Source organism: Elephantulus edwardii, unplaced genomic scaffold (genome assembly GCF_000299155.1).
Source record: "Elephantulus edwardii isolate Elephantulus edwardi_28Jun2011 unplaced genomic scaffold, EleEdw1.0 scaffold00329, whole genome shotgun sequence".
NCBI classification, from domain to species: domain Eukaryota; kingdom Metazoa; phylum Chordata; class Mammalia; order Macroscelidea; family Macroscelididae; genus Elephantulus; species Elephantulus edwardii.
The window spans coordinates 1,614,463-1,622,438 of NW_006400079.1; the positions used below are offsets into that span (position 1 = coordinate 1,614,463).

The window sequence follows — 7,976 nt, forward strand, 5'->3', positions numbered from 1 at the left end:
GAGAGAGAGAGAGAGAGAGAGATACAGTGTGGGGCACTGAAGTGTGGTGCAGTCTCTAAGGTGTGGTGTGACCTGTGGCACATAAGCTTTGGCTCAAGAGGTGCAAGGTGAAGTGCATGTGTGTCTGTGTGGGTAGCATGTTGATAGGTAAGGAAGTGGGGGTGTCCCTGGGGAAGGATGTGATTTCATGGTCATGGGTGGTTCATTGTACCACTGCTGGCCAAATAGGTCTTTGATTCAAACCCACCAGGTGCTCTATGCTGAGAAAGGTAAATTTAGTATCTTTTCCTTTTTAGCTTTTTGTTGCTAATGATTTGAATAAACTGGTTTCAACTGCAAATAATTTTCTTTCTGGGGAAAAATAACAAAAATCAACCAAGACATATAGGAGCTATGGTGGCCTGTTATGGCGCTGTCAAGTTGGAACTGACCCCATAGCTGACCTTTCAGTGGGTTTTCCTATACAGTCAATAACAGGGTGCCAACCCCAAAACAGATGGTTCAAGTTCATCAGTTGCTATACAAGAAAATGATGGACTGTATCCTCTAGTGGGATTTACAGCCTCTGAAAACCCACTGGAGGGTTAACTATGAACCGATGAGGATAAGTTCCAACTCAATACACATGACAGTATACGCATATGCACATGGAGAGAGGGAGAGAGAGCGCATAATCTACCGTAAATTACACTATTAATCCAAAGGCTGCGTGTTTCTGGAAGTTCAAATCTACTAGAAGTTTTATGAGAGAAAGATGGGCCGTCGTTGCCATTAACATAAAATTTTAAGAAGAGGAATTCTGTTGGCCTCCTGGAAAGGAACTGCACTGTTAGTGCAAAGGCAAGTAAGTCTATCACTCTGAAGAGGAAAGATAGATAATCTCCATTTGAATTTATAGCTTCTGAAGACTCACTGAAGAGTCAGCTCTGAGTTGGTTCTGACTTCAGGGGATACAACAAGTTGCCAAAATATAAGACATAATTAGGGTTCTAAATTTTCCTAATTTATAAAAATATGATTTAAAAGATAAATATTTGATGCTCAGGACATTAGTCTTAGGGGCATTGCTGTCAATAGTCATGCCAGAGTCTGCAAATATATAATACTTTAATAATAATAATTATTATTACTAATTACTATTATTATTTATATTAGAGAGGGACCCCAAATTGGAAGTCAACCAAAGTGAGAAGAAACCTTTAAAAACTTCCTTTAATAGCTGAAACACAGAATGTATTAAATATGAATGTTGGAAAATTAGCAGTTGTGAAAAATGAAAAGCATGGACATTAACATTCTAGGCTTTAGTGAGAGAAGAGAGAGTGACTTTGGCCACTTGATTGAGACAGTTCACTATGCTGGAAATGAAAAATGGACTAGAATAATGCTGCAAGGAGGAGCAATGATTTTCTAAATTATTACCTAACTTGGGAGAGATTGGAGAGCATTCTGCCGAGTGAACTAACTCAGTCCCACAAGGATAAATATTGCATAAAACCATTATTGTAGAATGAGTATGAGGATTGAAGAGGCATGGAGGAGGGCAGAAACAGGAATGAGGATGTTCAGGGGCAAGTTAATCATGGGGTTGTACAATTTGATGGGGGTAGGGGGAGGGCAATTAAAATAATTTGTCCTTAAAAACAATATATTCAAATTTTGTAAATAAACTAGTAGAAATTATTTTTTTAAATGAACGGTTTTGTATTCATAGTTAAAAAGGCAATTTCATGTTATTTCCTGAAGTACAATACAAAATTGTGAGTGACAGGATATTTTAGCTAAAGCCAAAGAGGAGACAATGGAAGATTGTTGTCAAATTTTGCAGTCTGAAATGGACTAACTTGTAATAAATATATGTTGATTATAATCAGTGATTGGAATGCAAAAGGTGCAAACAGTGAAGAAAGAAGAGTAGATGGAAAGTACAGACTTGTGATAGACTTGAGACTGGAAATAGAACGATTTAATTTTCTATGTTCAATGATTTATTCAGACCACAATGCTAAAAACTAGAAATTCATGACAAGAGGAAAAAATGTAGAAAACCACCCAATTGTCCATTCATAACAGCATTATTCACCACTGTGAGAACCTAGACACAGTCCAAATATCCAACCACAACTGAATGAATTGAGAAATTGTACATTCACACAGTGGAATACTATGCAGCACTTAGGAGCCATGATTTTGAAAAATAGTACATAATTTGAGGGAGACTGGAGAGTGTTATGCTAAGTGAACTAACTCAGTCTCTTAAGGACACACACTTCATAAGACCATGACTATAAAAACAGAAAGATGATTAGTAAAACATGTATGGAGACCCAATGGGGAAAGGAGTGGGAGCAGAGAGGTGAGAGGAATAGAGGCAAAGTCACAGGATTGCACAATATGGGTGGAGGGAGGGGGTAAAGGAAATGGAAATTAATTTTATAATGACCGTATGAAACACAATGTGAATGAAGAAGAGTGTGAAATAAAATGTATGTATATTAAAAAAAAAACCCACAACAATAAACCAAACACAAAAACAACAACCCAAAACCCAACCACGTGGAAGCTAAAAGCACCATACCAGAACATGAATGGATTACAGAATAAGTTCCTTGAAAAAAATGATAATGAAAATGCATCATATCAAAACCGCTGGGATGCTAAGGCCATGCTTAGGGGGCAGTTAATAGCAATAGGGAAACACATTAAATAACAAAGAAAGAAGAAAAATCAATGATCTAACTCAACACTTCCATCAAATAGAAAAACAATCTATCCTCACAGCCTCTAGAAGAAAGAAAATTATAAAAACAAGAGCTGAAATCAATGAGAAACAGAAAAACAATTTAAACCATCAACAAAACCTGGTTCATAAAATTGACAAACCATTGGCAAATTTAACAAAAGAAAAAAAAAGAAGACTTAAATAATTAAAGAATGAAAGAAGTGACATCACAATAGAAGCAGAGGACATTAAATCTATAATATTAAAATATTATGAAAATTCTATATACTGATACATTTGAACACCTACAGGAAATGAATAAATTCCTTAAAACTCATGCCCTACTCAGATTGACGTGGACAGACCTAGAACACTTGAACAAGCCCATGACAAAAGAAGAAATTGAGCAGGTCATAAAAAGATTCCCCCCCCCCAAAAAAAAAAGTCTTGGATGAGATGGCTTCACAGCTGAATTCTACCAAACATTTGGAGATGATCTATTACCAATTCTACTTGAAATATTTAAAAAAAATAGAAAAAGATGGAATACTTCCAAAGTCATTCCATGAAGCAAGCATAACCCTAATATCATATAATCAGACAAAGATATTACCAAAAGAAGAAAACAACAGACCAATATCTGTCATGTATATGGCTACAAAAATCCTTAACAAAATTAGGGCAAACCAAATCCAACAAAAAACAATCAAAACATGAAAAGAAATTAATCATGTCAAGTGGTATTCATAAGAAGTGTGCAAGGATGGTTTGACAAAAGAAAAACAATCAGCATAATTCACCACATTAACAAAGCAAATAACCAGAACATCATGATACTAGCAATTAATGCAGAAAAGTATTTGACGAAACCAAACAGCCTTTCCTGATTAAAACACTCAGCAAAATAGGAATAGAAGTGAATTTCCCCAAAATAGGGAAAGGTTTATATAAAAATCAAAAGCCAATGTCCTTCTCAATAGAGAAAGATTCTAAACATTTCCATGTGAACAGGGACCAGACAAGGATGCTCACTTTCACTATGCCTAGTCAATATTGGGTTGGAAGTGTTTGCTACAGCAGTAGAACAAGAGAAGGAAATAATGGTATCTAGATTGGCAAAGAGGTGATTAAATTATCACTATATGTAGATGTTATCATAGCGTTCTCAGAAAACTTCAAGGACTGAAAAAAAAGGGGGAAAAAAAAAAAAAAAAAAAAAAAAAAACCCTGTTAGAGTTATTGGACCAATTTAGTCAAGTGAGACAAAAATCAGTGGGTTTTCTCAACAAGAGCAAAGAAAACAGAGAAGGAAAGCAAGAAAACAATGCCATTTAAAATATCCAACCATTGCTTCTTGACCTTTTGTTTAGATTAAATATAAAATATCCACAAACTGAGATATTTCTGAATAAACCTAACTAGAGACACAAAAGACCTTTACAAGTCTTGCAAAACACTTCTGAGAGAAATAATAAATGACCTAAAAAATGGAAAAATGCTCCCTGCTTATGGATAGGAAGACTCAATAAATGTGAAAATGACAAACCTACCAAATGCAGTCTACATGTTTAATGCAATAGCAATTTCCTTTTTCAAGGTGATCAAAAAGATCATTGTCAAGCTTATTTGGAAAGGAAAGAGACCTCAAACAAGCAAAACATTTTTGAAAAACAAAATTGAAGAAGGATATCATTTAATAATCTCAAAACTACTACAAAGACTGGTCCCTCTTGCTATATATATGCCCAAGGTATGTGAGACTCAGCCTCAAAATCTTTGCCTTTGAGGGATAGTTTGGTTTCACCTTGTCTAGGGCAGACTTGTTAATTCTCTTGCAGTCAATAGTATGTTCAATACTCTTCTCCAGAACCACAACACAAAGGCATTCTTTTTCTGTTATCCTTGGTCACTGTCCAGTTCTCTGATGTATAGCTAGTACTTGCAAAGACCGTGATCTGGAACAGCTGCACCTTAGTCTTTAGACATCCTTGCTCTTCAGTACTTTAGAGCAGTCTCTGACAGCTTATTTTCCTAATGCAATTTGTCTTTTTACTTCCAAAAAGAGTATTGATTGTGGAACCAAGCAAGTTGAAATTGTTAACAATCTCAATCTCCATCTATCATGATGCTCATCATTTAATAATAATCATTGTTATTTTTAGGTACTGTCAACTCAATCCTACGTCATATAGACCCTATGCAGAACAAATTGAAACCCTTCCACGTTATTTGCAATTCTCATAATGCTTTCTTTTTTTTTCTTTCTATAATTATATTTTATTAATTTTCATAAACACAGAGATTTTGGGCTTCCACTCATTCATTGTTGCACTATTCTCTCTACCCTCCTCCCAGTTTGTTCTTGTCCAAATGCCACAGTGCTTGTCAAAGCCAGTTCTGATTAATCTTCTTTGTCAGTGTATCCTTTGCCATTCCCTATCACTCCTCCCTGAGAGAGACTTCACCCTGAGTCATAAGGAAAAGGGGATGGCGTATTCTCTTCTCATAATGCTTTCTGTGCTCAGGCCCGTTGTTGAAATTATAGTGACTTGGCTTTCCTGAGGTCACATGTCCAAACTATTGAAGGCAAAGACCCAACATGATCCTGACTACACTTCTTCTAAGACAAATTTGTTTGTCTTTTGGAAGTCCATGTATATGCAATAGTCCATATGACCCAGCTATTCCACTGCTAGGAACATACCCCAAGGAAAGGAGACACAAATGGAGATGTGTACACCAATGTTCCTAGAAGCATTATTCAACATCTTAAGAACATGGATCTGGTTTCCTGTGGACTTATTTTCATTTTCATTGGCCTCAATTTGAACTTGCATATGAGTGATGATCTGACCCACAGTCCACTCCTGGCCTAGTTTTGACTACCTATCTTGAACTTCTCCAATGATTTTTACATTCCACAAATGTAGTTAATCTGATTTCTATGAAGCCTATCAGGAGAAATCCATGTATAAAATCATCATTTGTGTCTTTTAAAACGGTATCTATTTGAGTTCCCATATAAGATTTAATAGCTATCCTTCTATTTTAACAATGGTCTTATGCAAAAAGAAGAAGAAGAAAAAAGAAGACTGTGTTAGTTCACTCAGCGTAATATTCTCCAGCCTTTCCCAAGTTATGAAGTATTTTTTTTAAACCATTGCTCCTGAGTGCTGCTTGGTATTCCATTGTGTGAATGAATTCACCACAATTTACCAATTCATTCAGCTGTGGTTGGGTATTTGGACTGTTTCAATGCCTTCACCATGGTGAATAACGCTGCTATGAATACTGGTGTACAAATCTCCATTTGTGTTTCAGTTCTAATTTCCTTGGGTTATATTCCTAGTAGTGGAATTAGCAGGGTCATATGGAGTTTCTATGTTCAACTTTTTGAGGAAACATCAAGCTGCTTTCCACCAACATTATATGAGACTTCCCACCCATTCACATCCTCTCCAGCATGTATTGCTTGCTGCCCTACCAAACGTTGTCATGGCTGGAATAGGTTGGTATCTCATCGTGGTTTTGATTTGTGCTTTTCTTATTGACATTATTGTAAAATAGAAAGATAACTATTAAAACATATATGGCAACTCAAGAGGAGGAGGAATGGAGCAGAGGGGTGAGGTTAGACAGGGACAAAACCACAGGGTTGCACAATTTGGTGGGTGGAGGAGAGAAGGGAGAATAAATGGGAAGAATGAGAGCAAAAAGACTAATTATGGGCAAGGTCCAATGGTGATTAATTTTATAAAGCATAAAGCATGAGAACGATTGCACAAAACACAATGTGACTGAAGAATAGTGTGAAACACAATGTATACACACTTCCTAAGTAAACAAAAAAAAAAGTTAAAAAGAAAGGTATTTGCAACGAATAAACTATTATAAAGACAAAACGCAATCATTCTACTTCCAGCCTCATTTCTAGCACCAAGCCCATATTTTCCAAGTACTATGCCTTCTTCACTGTTTCCTGCTTTTACTTTCCAGTCACCAACTATCAATAACTCATCTTGACTGCATGTTCAGTCAATTTCGGACTGCAAGATTAAGTAAAACTTCTCACTTTCTTCTCTTTTGTTTCTAAACGTAGGAGGATGTATTTGAATGATGGTCGTGTAATGGGTCTTCCTTGTTTCTGTATAGATATTATCCTATCTCACTCCAGTAAGAATGGCAAAGTTTAACAAGGCAGCAAGTAATATATGTTGGAGAATTTGTGGCAAGAAAGGAACTCTTATACATTGCTGGTGGGACTGTAAAATGGTACAATCATTCTGGAAGGCAGGTTGGTGCTTCCTCCAAAAGCTGAACATAGAAATTCCATATGACCCAGCTATTCCATTACTTGGAATATGCCCTGAGAGTATGAGAACAGAGGCACAAACTGAGATTTGTATACCAATATTTATAACAGCATTATTCACCTTCACAAGAACATGGAAACAGCTCAAATATCCAACCGCAAACAAATGGATTGAGAAATTATGGTACTTTCACCCAATGAAATACTATGCAGCACGCTGGAGTAATAATTCTGTAAATTATTACCCTAAGTTTGGAGGCACTGGAGAGCATTATGCTGAGTGAACTAACTCAGTCATAAGGATAATATTGTATAAAACCATGATTGTAGAATGAGTATAAGGATCCAGGAGGGGTGGGATCCTGGAAGCAGAGGGAGCAGCAAGGGAGGAATGATTGATTAATCACTGGGTTGTGCAATTTGATGGGTGGGGAAGTGAGGGAAATTGAAAGAATTTGTTTGAATTTGTATTAGAATTTTGTAAATAAACTAGTGGGGAAAAAAGAAAGAAAAACAAGGAACTCACGAAATGTTATACAAAATGAGTGACCCTGGAGAACATTATGCAGAGTGAACTATCTCAGTCACAAAAGGACAAATACTGCATAGTGCAGAGTGAACTATCTCAGTCACAAAAGGACAAATACTGCATAGTGCCACTGTTGTAAAATAGGACTGACATCGGGGTTGGGGAGAACTTAAGAAAAGAGGGGATAAATTATGTATACTGCATTGAAACAGATGAAGGCGAGAACTGTTTAAAAGAGATATATGATGAAGTATTATTGTCATGACAGGAGTCCAGAATGAAGGCTGCATAGTGGAGTAGATTTGGGGGAGGGATTGTATTAAAATGAGAGAATTTTTCTTTTACTTTTCAAAGAGAAGAGCGAACTGGGAAAGGGAGGGGTGAGCAAGGAGGAAAGTGCACAATGAATGAGT

The 7,976-nt window shown here is 36.4% G+C and overlaps 1 protein-coding gene across 1 annotated transcript in view; it reads right to left on the minus strand.

The window, feature by feature from the left end:
• AADACL2 (arylacetamide deacetylase-like 2) overlaps positions 1–7,976 on the minus strand; it is a 29,759-nt gene that overhangs the window by 20,949 nt on the left and 834 nt on the right. The window lies entirely within an intron of this gene.